Source organism: Stylophora pistillata, chromosome 2 (assembly GCF_964205215.1).
Source record: "Stylophora pistillata chromosome 2, jaStyPist1.2, whole genome shotgun sequence".
Classification (NCBI taxonomy): domain Eukaryota; kingdom Metazoa; phylum Cnidaria; class Anthozoa; order Scleractinia; family Pocilloporidae; genus Stylophora; species Stylophora pistillata.
In genome coordinates, this window is record NC_142520.1 from 12,104,590 (window position 1) to 12,122,777 (window position 18,188).

The following is an 18,188-nucleotide window of genomic DNA, read 5'->3' on the forward strand; positions in this document are numbered from 1 at the left end:
TGCACACCAGCAACTCGATAAAACTTAATCACCCTTCCTGAAATACCGACCAAAATCCTCTTTATAAGCTCTGTATTTCTTCAATAGATGATGAAATTTCAATGTCGTCTAACTCCTTTTCTTCCTTTGCTTTATTTAATAAGAATGGATCAATATTCGACATCCATTCCAACTCTTTATCGTTAGAAGGATAATTTGAGTTTTTCACCATTTTTGTTTGTAACCTCAATCCAAGTAGTCGCTTGCGAAATGCAAGAAAACCTGTCTTGAGCGTTATTTGTATTCTAAGAAGCACAGTTGGATAATAAATGACTCGTAAGTAATCAGAACACATGTCGAAGCATACGAGACCATGCTAAAATGGATGCAAAAAAGAAGCATAATGTAGTAGCTAACATGATTATTAGAATGCACGTGCAAAGTAACTCTTGCCTTTTTCACACTGGTCTCCCGTGTAACCAGGTGGACACACACACTTGTATCCCTTGTCAGTAAATCCAACTAAGCAAGTTGCATTGTTGTAGCACATGTTGAAACTACACTTGTTCTAATGGGGAAAAATATTGAGCCTTATTTTTTCATAAAATAACGGAGATGCTATTCATGCGAGCGATTTATACTTTCTATCCATAAGGGGCATGCCTGGAGTCTTTCACTTTTTGTGTAACAAATAAAAAAAAGCCTCGACTTTGCTCTGTTCTGTTGTAAAGGACGACGTAAGCGGCTAGAGAACAAAAGAAGTGAAGGGGGAGAAACTTCTTGATACTCTGATAAGACATGCTGTCTCAACCAAACAGAACGCGGGTTATACAGGAACTTTATTTTTAAAATTCATTCATCTTTTTTTCATTTTTAGCCGATTCAGGTGTTCTCAGGCCTCACTCAAAAAGGTTTTGAGATAAAACTTCCTCATCTGAGTTGCTGAAGACTCACGGAAGACCAAGGAAACTCTATTAAACGGTACACGAGGCTTACTCGTGTGGTCTTAGCAGCAAACTCATAAACAAAAAAACAAAACAAAACAAAACAAAAACAAAAGTCTTACCTCCATGCCCCTATACACAAAACCTGCCATCGGTTTCAAATCATTTAGGTGTTGTAAGTGGTCCGAGTCACTCAATTGACTCAAAACTTTATCTTTTTCTCCTGCGAGTCCCTTGATCGATTTACATCTGTCTTCCATAGTACTCCAATTTCTGCAGTGACTATACATATGCATCCCGACTGGTAATAAAATGTTTTTAAAGATGTGGCCCACTACGCCAGTAAATAACGCGAACTACACAACGAATACGCTTTATTTATACACGGCGAAACAAGATGGATGACACACAATGGAGAGAAAACAGTCAGGCGTCACTCGTATGAGCGCGCGCATAAAACTAAACAAACACCGCAGGACAACCTGCTGGCGCAACGTCTTTTTCGTTCCTTAACGAGAACAAACTATAATAACAACGGCTCAGGAATTCTGCAAAAGTATAAATGCTGAAAGTGGTAGGACCCTAATACATGACATAGTCTTTCAAGTACGATGGCGGTTTACGGGACCGCTGGGGCTTTGGAGGGGCTGGTTGCGCACGGCTTTCGTTAGGGTTAGAGTAGGGCACGTCGGGTTCGACCGGGGCTCTGGGAACTTCAGGTTCCTTAGGATCGGACAGGGTTTCTCCACCGTCGCCTTGAGGGAGTGGGATGGAGGTGTCCAGGGATTCAGGGTTGGCATCGAACGGATGAGTGATGTCCAACGGTGGTTGAGGGGGGTCGGGAACGGACGCTTGTTCATCGTGGACTTCATCATCTGCTTGATTTACGCAAGAAGAGGGGGAGTTGACTTGTGTGGGACGACGTAGCATTCGGACAGCTTGACCTTGTAAGAACAAGCTCTCAACTGACAGCCGGAGAACTTCTTGACAAAACACCATGGGTCGTTTATCTCTGTAACGAGGTAGCGGTTTCGGGCGTGGAGCTTGTTCCGATCTGACACTAGATAGACCAGATCGCCAACTTTGATCTGGGGTTCGGGTGGTGCGAGGCCTCTGGGATTCTTGGCATGCTCACTGGATGAGTGGTTGTTCAGACACTGTTGGTACTTAGCAAGTATAGTGTTGTAATATGCTACGGGAAGCTGGTTACCGGTGAATTGGCTTCTTTGAGTCCACAGCTCGCGTGAAGAAAGTCCCTGACGACGTAGACGAGCGTTGAGGCAAGCAACAGCAATAGCAAGGCTCACTTGGTCGATAGGACCACCACCAGGTTCCTGCTTTAGTAGTTCGTCCTCGAGCTCTTGTACTGCCCTTTCTGCAACAGGGTTCTTGTTCTTGTTTTTGATGCGGCGAATGTCAAGCCAAACGTTTAGGTGTTTGAGGCCGTCATTGTTGCTTAACGAGACGAAGGCAGGGGCGGGGTCGACACGGATAACGGCACGTGGGCCATCGATGGGGTGCAAATCTACAACTAGACACGTTAGGGCGTTCCGCAATGTCTCGTATTTCTCGTCTGCGATGAGGCAAGCAGCGGTGTAAGACGTGGCACACTCTCTAAGAACGAGGATTAACTGACGCTCACGTTTGATGACGTCGGCAGCGAAAACAATCCCGATAACATCTGGGGGATCCTCTGAGGTCTGGCCGAAGAGAGTACTTGGAAACTTCTGTAGTGAGGCGCACGTGTGGCAGGGTGATGAAACACATGTCAAGGCAGGGCCCATGTCTAGGGCGTAAAAGTGGCGTTGCACGACCATTTGAAGTTGGTTTCGAGATGGGTGGTTGAGACGCACATGAAGGGCGGTTAGCAGGCCGTCGAAAACGGATCTGGGGACGACTATGGCCTCGGAAGTGGCGGCAAAGGGATGCTCACGTTTCACGACGAGGAGGCCGTCCCGATAAATGGAGGCGACATTCACGTACCTCTTGACGTCTTTGAGGTTGGTGAGTTTTTTGGAGGGTCGGGTGCCTTGTTTTAAGTGTGCATGCACGCGTCGTAGGTCGGGGAAGCCATTTTGGACTTCCTGCCATGTGGAGCGGGTAGTGTAGGGGAGAGGCTTGTTGTTATCAATTATGTCTTGCACGGTCACATCACGGACAACAGAGTCTTGGGTCGTACTGATGAAAGAGCATATTTGACAGTTTGTTTCCGAGCAATCTGGGGCGTTTCGACTGGCAAAGTCTGACGGGAGGTTTGCAGAACCTGCTAGGTGTTGCAGGGGGACTTGAAAGCGGCTAACTGTAGTAAAGAACGATGTTACTCTTGGGCTGGCGGAAAACTCCCCTCTGCAGAGTTTTTCCACGGCTTGAATACACGGTTTGCTGTCGTGTACGTGTGCGCGGTTTCTAGATTGGGTGATGTAGGGGCTGAAGTGCTTGACAGCTGCTGCAATGCTTAATGCCTCGACTTCGCACGGTAACCATTGAATCTGATTTTTGCGAAGTTTGGCGCTGAAGAAACCTGCAAGGTGTAGGCCATTGTCGCGAGTGATGTATAATGTAGCACCGAGACCACGTTATTTGACGGAACCGTCCGTGACAATCCACAATGTATCAGTGGGGCGCGGGAGTGTGATGGGTCTTGACCCTGACAAAGCTTGTTGTGCAGAACGAAAGACCTTGGTCAGGTTTTCGTCCAAGCTAAGGGAGTCTGGCGATTGCATTCCCGAGATCGCGCTTTCCAGAGGGTCGATTATTGAGGCACAGTCAGGTAGAACTCGCCCGAGGACCTTGTAGGAACCAATGAATGAACGCATGTCCTTAACAGTTGTAGGCAGAGGGCATGAAGACAGGACAGAGATACGATGAGGACTGGCAGATAGGGTTCCTTGTGACCATACCCATCCGAGGACTGTCGTTGAGTTAGGGCAAATGACGGTCTTTGAGGGGGAGAGCCGCAAATTACATCTGTCGAGTTGGTCGAGGACGCGGGTCCAGATAAGTAAGAGCTCTTCGGGTGAAGAGGAGCCACAATATAGGTCGTCGGCTATTTTAGCGACGTGTCCCTCCTGTATGAAGTCGACGAGGACGCGGCACATCATCTCCTCCAGTGCGGTTTCAGAGCCAGGCATACCCATAGCTTATTGGCAATAGACACGTATACCCCGGAAAGGGGTAGCGACGCCGCAGTATTTGCGAGATTCTTTAGCCAGTGGAATCTGATAGAATGCTCGGCTAAGGTCGGTTTTGATTATGAACTTCCAAGGAGCAATAGTACGCAGGGTAGAGTCTACGTCTGGCATCAATGAAGGTTGGGGTTTGCTGTACCGACCGACGTCGGCAAAGGCGGTAACGAGGCGATGGCCACCGGAGGGCTTCTTAACCAGAAATGAGGGATTCAAGTACTCTACGTGGACGTCGACCTCCTCGGGTTTGGAGAAAACGTGATCTTTTTCAAGCTCGTCGAACTTTTCCTGTAGCTCGATCAACTTATCGCGGGGGTACAAAGGGAGACGACCTTTGCGTTGAGGGGGTTCCACGGGGCCCATGTTCACGTGGGCTTCGATGGAACCTGCGGCGCCATTGTAGCCAGGTAGGTCCGGACCAAATACACGGTCATGCTTGAGCAAGGCTTGTTGGAACTGATCACGAATTGTGTCTTCAAGAATGTTGTTGGGGTCTAGCTGAACGCCGTGGGAGTATGGAGTGTTGACCTTTGGCTGCGAGGGGAGAGAAGGGACTTGGGAAGGATTGATAACTGGAACATCTTGAGTAGTGTGGCGGGCGAAGCAGATGTGTTCGTGGCGTCTAATGGCCTGTGGTTCATCGGTGTCGTTCGTTATGCGGGCTTTACCGTCTATGGTGACTACTAGTTGTGGTTGGAGCCAGGAGGTGGGGGTAGGCTCTACGGCAATTGTGGATTCGGCTCGTAGCTCTGGAGGTACTGTGACTTTGACGAAATCACCGGGCCAGAAGACGGTGGCGGGGGCCGATGACCGAAGGACGTAGGAGGATGTTTGTCTCACGGAATAGGATCGGTGGCTCTTGACTGGAGCTTCGGAGAGGTACTTGGTTGTTTCCTGCCCATGGATTGTTACTTCTTGAGTTGCGGGACGTATGGTGATGTCATTGGCAATGAGGAACGGAATACCTGCTAGGATGTCGACATCTAGATCCTCTACGACGAGCGCTTCGAGTGTTAACTTTATCTTGGTGCGTGACGGTGTAATGTGGACTTCACCGATAACATTCAAGGGGGTCGTCCCATCGGCCAATAGGGCTTTTGGTTGGACTTGACGATGTTGAGGTTGAGCTTGCGTGCGAGGCTTGCCTTAATCATGCTTGTCTCAGCGCCAGTGTCAAGGGTCAGACGCACGGGGTGCTGCATGTAGAAAGCACCGAGTGAGGGTGAATAGTTGGAACTGACCCTACGGGAGACGGCCCGTGCTGACGGGGGATGTTCACATTCGTCGTCATCGAGCTCAAGGGCGTCGACAGCGAGGTCGTAAGGTGGCTCTTCATCTTCGGCGTTGAAGGTGGCGCGTGATTTGGACATGAAGAGGCAGTCTTCGCGTGGAAGATATGGGCATGTGCTAAGATAGTGATGGGTGTTATGACGACGAGCTTCTTTGCATAGCGGACAAACCATGGGACGTCTAGTGACCACTGAGTTACGTGGGCTGGGTAGACGATAGGGTGGCCGTTGAAGGGGTCTTGGACTAGATGTAGATGTTGATGTGGAAGCCCGTAATATTTTGGAGTCAGCGGCGGACCGGATCTCTTCTAGGAGTGAGTCCAGAGCCTGTGATATCTCCGGTTTCAGTGATGCTAGAGTCCTGGAGCGCAGTTCCGTACTATAACGTTGTTTCACGAGGATTGGTAGGTCGGAATGAACGAGGCGAAGCCAGGTTAGGATCACTAGGTTTTCAAGGGATGGGGACAACTCTTCGTCGGAGGTCACGGTTTCACCATAATGGGTGATGGGGCCATTGGCGACTAGGAGGTTATCCTCTACAAAAGACATGAGTCGCTGAAACAAATCTTCAGGTCGTTCATTGGGTTCGAGTTTTATGTTGTTGAAGTCGATAAAGTGGGCGCCAGTGGACTGAAAGCCATAATGCATCCTAATCATTTGCCATATTCCGTTCACCGAAGTCGCAGATTTCACGATAGAGTTTCTTGATATAACAGGACAATAGTTGGCTATTTGGCCTAGCATCAGGTCGAGATGGGCAGCCTTTTGGTATGCTGTTCGTCGTCGTGCTAGAGGAACATTTTCGCCGTCGTTTTGTAGACCTCTTGTGGGGTTTGCAGAAGTTTTCTTTTGGCAAGAGACACCATCGCTTAAGAAGGAAGCAAAATTAGCGTCGAGGGACAGGATATATTGAAGATTCTGTCGCCAGGCTTCAAATGAAGTAATTGTTTCTGATTTCGTGAGAGACCATTGCTTTGGTGCACGTGTAGTTGCCATTCTTGCAGGCTATGTATGATTATCTCGAAGGAGAACACTGTACTTAGCTCTTTTTCCGGTCGTAGCGAAGGCCGGCTCGTTGTTGGACCTTTGCCAGTAGTTCGATGACTTAGTGTTCAAAGTGTAGGTGGGTTTTTGAACCGCTGCCACCACGCCAGTAAGTAACGCGAACTACACAACGAGTACGCTTTATTTATACACGGCGAAACAAGATGGATGACACACAATGGAGAGAAAACAGTCAGGTGTCACTCGCATGAGCGCGCGCATAAAACTAAACAAACACCGCAGGACAACCTGCTGGCGCTAATCCATATCCATCTTTCTGTTGCAAGAACTTTAGACGCCGACAGCTATCTATGAATCAGACGTTAGAGAAAAGTTTTTGTTAGGCCTCAAAAACGTCTCGCGTAGGTTGGCGAAAAAAAAATCTTCTTTATGTAACCTTCGTTTTTACTCGATTTCTGGCTTTTTAATTTAAGGATCATTTTGTGCGTTCTGGTTCTGTAATTAGAGGTGAGAAAAACTCCGTGACACACTATCCTCGGCAATTGATGGTATGCCCAACTTGGATTTAATGCTTCCGATAAATGGGCCAGCCATAGGCTATGAAAGCTTACCGTCATGGTAACTTACTTTTCCTGATTTGGAACTCCATACTAAGATTTCAATATTTGAAATTTATTCCTGATATAACATCTGTGAAGCATTACAGTTCTTAGTTATTTTAGATTTCCACAGGGCAAAGTGTCTGTCTCGCTCATGTGCAAGTCATTTTCCACATCGTTGTTGTCATCACAAATGTATGTTTAATTCTATAAACCCTCCCCCCTACCCCTTCCCCCACCTTTTCTCACAGACAAGGCTGGGTGGTAGGAGGGAGGAGATGAGTTGAAACTTAGCGAGGTGTCTCCAAATATAGGGAACCCTCTTCGCCCCCACCCTCCCCTCTCCATGCAATTAAGTCTGTCATTTCGTCAAGGTTTCTTTCTTCGTTTGTTCCTTTGCTATTTTTCTTCCCTTACCGTGTTTTTTAATCTAAAACGTCACACTATTTGCCCGCACTTGTAAGGAAATTTGAAATATTCCATTACGAGATCATGAAATTCACAAACAATATGCTGGAGAACTTTTTTATTGATAGCTTTGCATCATGTTTCCAGTATTAACTACTACTAGCAACAGCTTTGAATGAAAGTTTGCTTGGTAATAGGCCGTAATAACCTCATGTTTGTGTATTTAAAACATATTTCTTAATAATGAATGTAAGTGATGTCCCACCATAGATCGATTTTGCTGCCACTTCATAAAGCCCCTGTTATACTTATGGTCCATTTCAAGATCTTTATAAGAAAATGTTTCTATTCCAAATGCTACTATTTCATTGTAAGAGCCCGTGGTCTTTTTAAAATTGCTTGATCGGTGACTAAGACAATTTAGAATTCAACGGAAAGATCATAGGTCGAACAGATACCTTTTTCGCCGATGGCAACGACATATTTCTGTTTATCACAACTATTTCTACCAAATACATAGCGTGTTTTTTTAGATAAGAAATAAAAGGAATATATATATATATAGCTCTTTGGCATACAAAGCTTTGCTTTCATGTCCAAATTGAGCACTCTAACTAGGATGAGTCATTGCTCTGCAATTGCGCATGCTCGCTAGTGTACTCTAGTTTGAGCACTCTGGCATGGCTTAGACGATACCGCAAAGGTTGGATCGTTTGGGGTGACCATATTGGTTCTCCTCCATCCTAGCATTAGCACTGCACTGATGAGGCCCAGAAGGCCGAAACAGTACTGTCTGCAGTTAGATATAGCTCTTTGGCATATATACATATATGTACATATATGTACATATATACATATATACATATATATATACACTGCACTGATGAGGCCCAGAAGGCCGAAACAGTACTGTCTGCAGTTAGTTATATATATATATATATATATAACTAACAGTTATAACATATGTTAGTTATATATATAACTAACATATAGCTCTTTGGCATATAAAGCTTTGCTTTCATGTCCAAATTGAGCACTCTATCTAGGATGAGTCATTGCCGTTGCAATTGCGCATGCTCGCTGGTTTACTCTAGTTTGAGCACTCTGGCATGGCTTATTTAGATATAGCTCTTTGGCATACAAAGCTTTACTCAGAGCAAAGCTTTGCTTTCATGTCCAAATTGAGCACTCTATCTAGGATGAGTCATTGCCGTTGCAATTGCGCATGCTCGCTGGTTTACTCTAGTTTGAGCACTCTGGCATGGCTTAGACGATACCACAAAGGTTGGGTCGTTTGGGGTGACCGTCTCGGTTCTCCCCCATCCTAGCATTAGCACTGCACTGATGAGGCCCAGAAGGCCGAAACAGTACTGTCTGCAGTTAGTTATATGTATATATATATATATATATATATCTTAACCAAAATAGCGGAATGAGATCATCATCTACTAAAAAGTGCTCAATAGCAGGGCTAGAGCTATGGATAATTATACTTCAAGAATTAGGTTACTTGAACTTTTACTGCAACTCTGAGTTTCATGCCTCTTGTGAAGCAATCGTCAGGCAACTGCCAGAAATAACGGTTATTTCTGGCAGTTGCCTGACGATTGCTTCACAAGAGGCATGAAACTCAGAGTTGCAGTAAAAGTTCAAGTAACCTAATTCTTGAGGTATAATTATATATATATCTTATATATATTATATATATATATTATATATTAAATATATATTATATTATTATATATATTATATATATTTATATCTTATTAACCAAGCGCGAGGGTCGCACTGGGAGAATATCGGCCCGAGGTCTTGACAGTACGGACCGAGCGAAAGTTCGGTCCGTACAAAAAAGACCGATGGCCGATATTCTTCCCGTACGGTCCCGAGCAAGCTTGGTTAATGAGAGACTTATTATACGACTGAAGTTCAAAGGGACACAAGTGCGGTATCATTCGGGACCATTCGGGACATTGCCCGGTCCAATACTGAGAGAACCGGCAATAGAGCATTTTGATTGGTTGATGTTAGTTATTGACCCTCTGACTGCCCGAGTCGTGTAATAATGTCTTGTTATTCAAATGCTTAAGCAATATGTATAACTTATATAATTTGGATATATCAACAAAGTTGAAATGGTAAATTGGCCACCGTAACGAATACAAAAGCTGACGTTTCGAGCGTTAGCCCTTCGTTGGAGCGAAACGTCAGCTTTTGCAATCGTTACGGTGGCCAATTTACCATTTACAACTATGTTGATATATCCAAATTATTTCGTTACTCCCCCCGACGCAGCCCCAAACAGTTTCTTTCGAAACTATTAGCCTTTATTCATTTGTATTACTTGTAGATGAAGAAGGACCAATTTTTGCAAGACTAGCAATACTTTTTACTAGCTTTCGTTAAATGAATTACTCTAGAATAGTTCCTATTTAATCTGGTCCATAGTTTACAATTTCACACGTAAATTTACAAAGCTGCCGTGACAACTTCACTTGGTTATCCGGTTGTTATAACAATTTGCAAATGACTTCCTTCGTCAAAGAGCCCGGGAGGGATCTTAACTTTGACAAAACCGTGCGTGTCATTATCCCCTCGTGTTAGTCTTCGTCGTTTAACAATACTTTCTCAATGTTAAGATTAGTGTTACGTTGGAAAAGCCATACTGATTTCAGAAGGTTACAGTGTAACAGGCGTCTTTACTAATTAATCTCAAAATCTTCACTGATCTCACTGAACATCAGTAAAAGAAGGTCAGTGAAGATTCGCATCAAAGGATTGATATGAAATAACAGGAAAAACTCAATCCTAAGCTTCCAGAAGATATAATCATATGGAATTGTCTCTCATCGTTTTAGGTTGCACAATGTGTTGATTGGTCTGTGCGATATTCTGATCTTTCCTTAAGACCCTGGTGAAAAAGTATAGGGAGTGAGACTCGATTTCTGAAAAAAAATTTCTTAATTATCTCAAGTTTTAGAACCCTATTTGACTTTTCAACTACAAAAAAGCGCTGAGCCCAGTTAATGTAATAGATGACCGAAAGAAATGATGGCTAAACGTAAACCAAATGAAGAATAAAATGGGTAACTTTTGTGTTACAGAAAAAGTTAAAAACTTAAATAGTTACACTTTATTTGGCATTTCAACTGAGTGCTGTCAGTCAATTAGAATGCCCATCAATAAAAGCTAAATTCTAAGTGCCATTATCATATTAGATAAACGTTTTTTTTACTCCAGGAACGTAATAGTTACTTGACCATGACCAGCGTTGTTGAAACAACATTCATTGTCCTGGTTGTTTCCATTGTTGTAAGAGCCTCCCCCACCCCCACAGGAATCAGGAATCCCTTTACCACTGCTTCCTCCAGAGTATCCTCCTCCTCCTCCTCCTCCTCCTCCTCCTCCTCCTCCTCCTCCTACTTCTTTATTTCCTACTCTTTTTCCTCCATAAGCTCCACCACCTCCACCAAACCCACCATCGACATCGTTATACCTGGCTCTTCCACCCACCCCTCCCTGATTAAATCCCTTACCACCTTCTCCACCCCATCCTTTGCTCCCATTAAAATTCGTTCCACTTCTTCCACTGGAGTAAAACCCGCCACCACCACCACCTGAAATACAATGAATATATTTTAAGATTTTCGTAAACAGAAGCGAAATTATATTTAAATGGGATGCTAACCCATTCGATTTTTGGAATTTTTTACTAGCATTGTAAAACGCTTCAGTAAACCAATATCAGTTCGGCCAGACCTTAGGTAATGCATTTTAATTGAGCCGCTATCCATGAGGTTTAATAAATAATATAATAATAATATAGATCAATTTCTATAGCGCATTTCCATGTAAATGCTCTAATGCGCTTTACAACACTGTGCGGGGGACTTTTCCAGACTGCCGGCGGCAGTTTACAATTAATAAAGGAGAAATTTTTACAGATGCCCCCTCCCCCCCTTCCCAGTAAACAGGCCAGACCACATCACAGTAATCTCGTGATGTGGGTTCTTTAACGTCCCTTGCCGAAATTAATTAATTGATAGGTGCAGGAGACGGGACCTCCGGCTTTACGTCCTATCCGAGAAGACGAAGCAATGTGAGTGAAGCGTCTTGCTTAAGGACACAACGTCAAGCCCCAGCCAGGACTTGAACCCGGGCCATCTGACCTAGAGTCCAGCGCACTGACCACTGGACTACTCACGCCTCAACAAATATTTGTATATAGCACCTGTAATACCTAGTTGTATAAACTGTTTTGTCTTACCTCCCCTGTCCAAGATACTATGAGTTGATTTAACGCGTTACCTAATGCTAAATTGCAGGTTCATGCCTGATGATAGTTTGACCCGTACGGCCCCACGCGCGTAATCCCATTAAAAACCGTCAAAGTGAAAGCTGACGTGTGTAAGGTCGGACGAGTTAAAGAACGGTGAATTTCTTGTTCTGACACGAAAAAACAAAGGGAAAGTTTTTCCTCTAGTATTTTTATTGTGATTGTTCAGCGTGCGCTCTTGCACCGCGTCCTATTTACGTTGAAACCAAATTTTCGAAGTGGTCGTATGATAAGATGCTTGTTAATCAAGTTTGGTCGGGCTGGAAGGGAAAATATTTGGCTTTTGGTCACGAGGCACGAAACGAATAAAATTTTTCATAATCCCAAAAATACATTTATGTAAGTCTTTTAACTTCTATTCGCAAGTAAAACTGGCTAGCGACAGAGCTGACTTCCGGTTTGGAAATACTTCCGGTGTCGTAAAACGTTGGTAAGTTATCAATAAAAGGTGTCATAAATGAACAGTTCTTTACAAACGCGTCATCATGAAAATCTACAGCCAAATTCGCGTTTAGTTCTTTTTCTAAACGACATTCCAAAATATGTTACGCTTACAGTTGCTGAAGTGATGGAGGCTTTGTCGAATATTGATCCAAGTAAGGCCGGTGGACCAGATGACATCCCCGGTTCACTTCTAAAACATACTGCTGCTGAAATTTCCCCTTCATTCTACAGGCTCTTTAATATGTCGCTGTCTACGGGCTCTTTTCCAGCAAATTGGAAGCGCGCGAACATTGCACCCGTCTTTAAAAAGGGCGATCCTACCCTAACGGAGAATTACACGCCAATTTCTCTTTTATGCATTGTCTCCAAAGCTATGGAACGATGCTTGTCTAATCACTGCTACCCTCATTTATCGTCTTTTGTTTACCAACTCCAGCATGGCTTCCAGCCAGGAAAATCCACAGAAACGCAACTACTTGAGGTGTATCACGATATTTTAGACAAACTAGCCAATGGCCATGAAGTGGACGTAATCCATTTTGACCTGTCAAAGGCATTTGATAAGGTTCCACACAGGCTACTCCTCTCGAAGCTTCAGCTCCTTGATATATCCGGTCCAGTTTCGTTGTGGTTCTCAAGCTATCTTTCTGACAGATACCAACGAGTTGTTGTTGACGTCATATCCTCAGACTGGCTCCCCCCGGGTCACATCAGGGGTACCCCAGGGTTCCATCCTGGGTCCGCTTTTATTTTTGGTCTTCATTAATGACATGTCATGCCTCATTACTTGCTGAAGTAAACTTGGCCTCTTTGCGGACGATAGCAAGCTATATCACCCTATTGTTTCCAATAGATGTGCCTCTCTGCTGCAAGCTGACTTGGACAACTCCAAAACTTGGTGTGATGACAACGGTATGTCTTTCAGCAATTACAATTACAATTTACAATTTATCACTTATAGAGCGCTATTTACAATGACAGATCAACAGCGCTTTACAATCAATCCTAACCCGCCCATCCCACCCCAGGGGAGGACATCCATCACACAGTAATCTCCTGCGTGGGAAATTAACGTCTCCTACCCCTAACCCTGTAGGAGACGGGACCTCCATTTATTCGTCCCTATCCGAGAAGACTAGAATATCTAACCATTTCTTGATGTTATAGAAAGGAAGCATATTCTTCTCAATTATTTTAAGACCTTGAGTGTTGGTCCGGCCGGGGCTCGAACCCTCGACCTCCCGCACAACAGTCCAGCGCTCTATCCATTGAGCTAACCGGGAGGCGGTTAAGCTCAATGTAAAGTTCTATACATGTCAAAGAGGACCTCGCGCCAAAGAGAGAAGCATACATACCATTGAGACGGCCAGACCTTGGACTCGCCTCCTGACACCAAGGATTTAGGCGTGACTGTCACTACTCTACTATCATGGACGACGCACATCGAAGAGATATGTGGCAAGTGTAACAAAATTCTTGGTCTTGTAAAGCGTGTATGCGGTAGAGACATTGTTAACGTATCAACTATGGAAATGATGTACATTCGCCCAATCGTCGAGTACGTATCCTCTGTATGGTCTCCTTATACAGCGAAGCATCGTAGGCTAATCGAAAATATACAACGACGGGCTACTAAATTCATACTAAACCACCCAGATGGGAAAACCAGCTACACTGCGAGACTGAAAACTCTTAGCCTATTGCCGCTTGAATTCAGAAGAGAAGTCCATGATCTTGTCATTTTATACAAAGTTCGGTCAGGTCTTATCAACGCTAGTTTTGACCATCTTCTGCCTCCTGCTAACCATACATACCCAACCCGACGTCATCCTGCAAACATCCTGCCTTTCATTACTCATACTTAGCGGTATTTTACAAACTCTTTCTTTCTTCGCACAATGAAATTATGGAACGATTTACCGAGCAACATTAAGCAAGCGAGCTCTTTACATAACTTTAAAGCCTGAGTTAAGCGGTTTTATACAGAAAAGCTCACGCTTTATACTCCGCCCTAACTAAGTGTCGCAGTTGGTCGGCAAGTTATTTTATTCTATAGACAAAGTACATAAGTGCATATGCAGTAAATGGTTTGAACCCGGGGGTAACATGTGAAGGTGTAGTCTGATCTCCGGGTGAGTGTAGTCCTGAGAAGGACTGTTGTCGGTGGCAGTGACTGACGTTTCGACAACCTGTGCGGAAGTCATCATCAGAGTCAAGTGAGTGATTGTTGTCAGTAGAATGTTCTTATTCCAGTTCGTGTGAAATGATCGGTTGGTTTTGCCGTGATGTTATTGGCTGTAAGACTCAAGTGACGTAAGTCGTTCGTGATTGGTCTGTTTCGGTCTGTCGGTAAAGCTAGGTTGTTCTTTTTCGGTCGTTTGTGATGTTTATGTCGTGAATGAGTCGTTTGTATGGGGCGGGTAGTTGTTGACATCTGTTTAGGGGAGTCTGTTCTAAGTTAGTAAACCAGCTTTCCAGAGTCAGTCGTTGAAAATAGTCAGTGCTGTAGGTTAGGCATTGCGCAGAGTCCCAGTCAATGTTGTGGTTGGTAAGTCGATGGTGTTCAGCAATGTGATTGCTGACATCACCTTTCCTCGTCGCCCGTCTGTGTTCAGTCAGTCTTGTTGTGAGGTTTCTGCCAGTCTCACCGATGTAGGAGGCTTGGCAGTCGGAACAATATCCGCGTCGCCCACAAACCCATCACCACACTACGTCAGTTACTAACCAACGTTAAAGACAAAGACGAACCGAGGAACAGACAGGGAACGATTTATAAGATCAATTGTTCCGACTGCCAAGCCTCCTACATCGGTGAGACTGGCAGAAACCTCACAACAAGACTGACTGAACACAGACGGGCGACGAGGAAAGGTGATGTCAGCAATCACATTGCTGAACACCATCGACTTACCAACCACAACATTGACTGGGACTCTGCGCAATGCCTAACCTACAGCACTGACTATTTTCAACGACTGACTCTGGAAAGCTGGTTTACTAACTTAGAACAGACTCCCCTAAACAGATGTCAACAACTACCCGCCCCATACAAACGACTCATTCACGACATAAACATCACAAACGACCGAAAAAGAACAACCTAGCTTTACCGACAGACCGAAACAGACCAATCACGAACGACTTACGTCACTTGAGTCTTACAGCCAATAACATCACGGCAAAACCAACCGATCATTTCACACGAACTGGAATAAGAACATTCTACCGACAACAATCACTCACTTGACTCTGATGATGACTTCCGCACAGGTTGTAGAAACGTCAGTCACTGCCACCGACAACAGTCCTTCTCAGGACTACACTCACCCGGACGATCAGACTACACCTTCACATAAGTGCATATGTAACCCATATTTTTCTATTCTTTGTATTTTGTAAGGGGACAGATGTCAATTGGGGCTAGCCCTGTAGTCCTGCCTTTATATTTTTGTTTATTCATTGCGTGTCTCTATTCATGTATTTACTTGTAAATTGTATTTTTCAGTGGCAAATTTCAATAAACTAAACTAAACTAATTAAGCATCAACTGTCAAATACTTATTGATTGGATACCATGCCAGTGGTCATCACTCAGAGAGACACTACTGCCAAACACCACGGCTAAGCCTATACAACGAGACCGCTGCTTGATTTTGAACACCAGACGATCGACCTCATCTACACGAAGTCAGTAAAGCCCGAAATGCGAGTTTGCTATTCCAAAATTTTTATTTGCGAACATTTGTAGCCCAACTAAAACAAAGAACCAGTTTAGAGTGGCTGTACACTCGAAGATCATTTAATTGATGTTTGCTTCGGCTCCTAAACACACCCTGAGCCAGATAAACCTGAATCAATTGTCAACGTACCGATCTAAAACATATTCAGATGGGACAGGAACTGATCAAGAGTGGTTTTGAAGGAAAAAAGCGGAATTGCTGTTTATGCGAGAAGTAACCTAGATGTTGTTGATGTATATAGATTACAACTACATAGTTTAATTTTTGTATATGATCTTTTATTAACACGCAGCAAGTTTTATTTTGTCACATATGTATCACGGCGCTCGTATCCCCTTTTAAAATCATAGTGAAAGCTGACGTGTGCAGGGTCGGACAGGTTAATGAACTGTGGGTTTCTTGTTCTGACACGAAAAAACAAAGAAACAAGTTTTTCCTACAGGATCTTTATCATGATTGTTCTGTGTGCGCTCGTGCATCGCCTCCTTTTAGTGTGAAACCAAATTTTTGAGGTGGTTAATCATGTTTGATCAGGCTAGACGGGAAGGTATTTGGCCTACGGTCACGAATCGTAGCACGGACCGCGCCGCATTCGGCCCGTGCGTCATATCCTCGAGCCAAAACGCAATATTTTTACCGTCAGCTGCCAAATAGGCAAACCAATGTTGGCCGTCAAATGTCTCATACATCCTTAGTTAAGAACTATGCGACTGCCTTAATTAGGGTCAAGTTATATCTTTTATAATAAATTTTTTTTATATATCAAAAAAAATACATTTATGGAAGTCCTTTAACTTCTATTCGCAAGTAAAAGTGGGTAGCGTCAGAACTGGTTTCCGGTTTGGAAACACTTCCGGTGTCGTAAAACGTTAGTCATTTATCAATAAAAGGTGTCATGAATTAACAATTCTTTACAAACGCGTCATTATGAAAATTTACAGCCAAATTCGTGCGTTTAGTTCGTTTGATAAACAATATTCCAAAAAAATTAATCATGAACCGCCAAATGACTTAAAATTTAACCGTCAACAGTCACCATCACCTTCTCCGCCCCTATTGAGACCCTCCCAGACGACCCTCGATTACGAGCTCGAGCTTGCCGACCAAATTACGACACGTTATATTTTCTGAAATTACATGGCATTCTGAAAATCTCGAGAAACTGAGGAGGATAAAGACGCATTGATTCTAAAAGCACAAAAGCTTATCGGATACCAGTTGTCATCACTCAGAGACATCCAAACACCCGGGCTAAGCATATACAGCGAGACTGCTGCCTTATTTTAAACACCAGACAATCGACCTCATCGACAAGTCAGCAAAGCCCGAAATGCGAGTCTCCTATTTCAAAAGTTTTGTTTACGAACATTTGTAGCCCAACTAAAACAAAGAACCGCTTTAGAGCGGCTGTACACTCAAGATCATTTAAAGAAGAACGATATTGATGTTTGCGTCGCCTCCGAAATACACCTTGAGCCAGATAAACCTGAATCTATTGTCAGCATACCTATCTAAAACATATTCAGACGGAACAGGAACTGGTCAAGAGGGGTTTTGAGGGTAAAAGGCGGAATTGCTGTTTATATGTGAGAAGTAACATAGATGTTGTTGATTGTTTATAGATTAAAACTACATAGTTTAATTTTTAGACATGATCTTTTATAAATACGCAGCAAGTTCTCTTTTTCACATATGTATGTTTCAGGGCACCGCACATGTTTTTATTTATCTCAGAATATTCATATTTTATCCGAGATTTATTAAAGATTTATGTACCTCGGATGAATATTTCGAGTTATTGTGCACGCGAAAAGTTTGGAGAGCACAAGAGAGGAGTTGCTCGAAGCGTAGCCGGGAGCGTTCGGAGTTATCAATGCAACACTAAAACTAATACCGGCCGTTCAGAAAACTAAGAGGAAATTTCCTAAATTTACGAGTCCCGTGTGATAGATTCACCTCCTTGAATTGTTGGTAACTAGAATTGACGATCAGAAATTACGTCGCTTGGTGTTGAAAATCTTAAAAATTGTACGATTTCAAAGGAAAATCATCTATTGAACAACACTTTTGGGACATACATGCAGCAGCTCTTCAGAATAACATTCACCCCAACGTCGCGAAGCCTCCATTGAAGTGAAAAAGCTCAGTTTTGTTTTCAGCCACATTCACACGTCGCGTTTGGCATATATAAAGTATCGTCGACTCCAAAACTAATTCCGTCGCTTTCAAGAGTTAAATGCTCATTGTTTTTAGAAACGA

At 43.7% G+C, this 18,188-nt stretch overlaps 1 pseudogene; it reads right to left on the minus strand.

Moving 5' to 3' along the window:
• Positions 1–1,807: 1,807 nt before the first annotated feature.
• LOC148737158 (uncharacterized) lies at positions 1,808–6,504 on the minus strand (annotated as a pseudogene).
• Between the last annotated feature and the right edge of the window lie 11,684 nt (positions 6,505–18,188).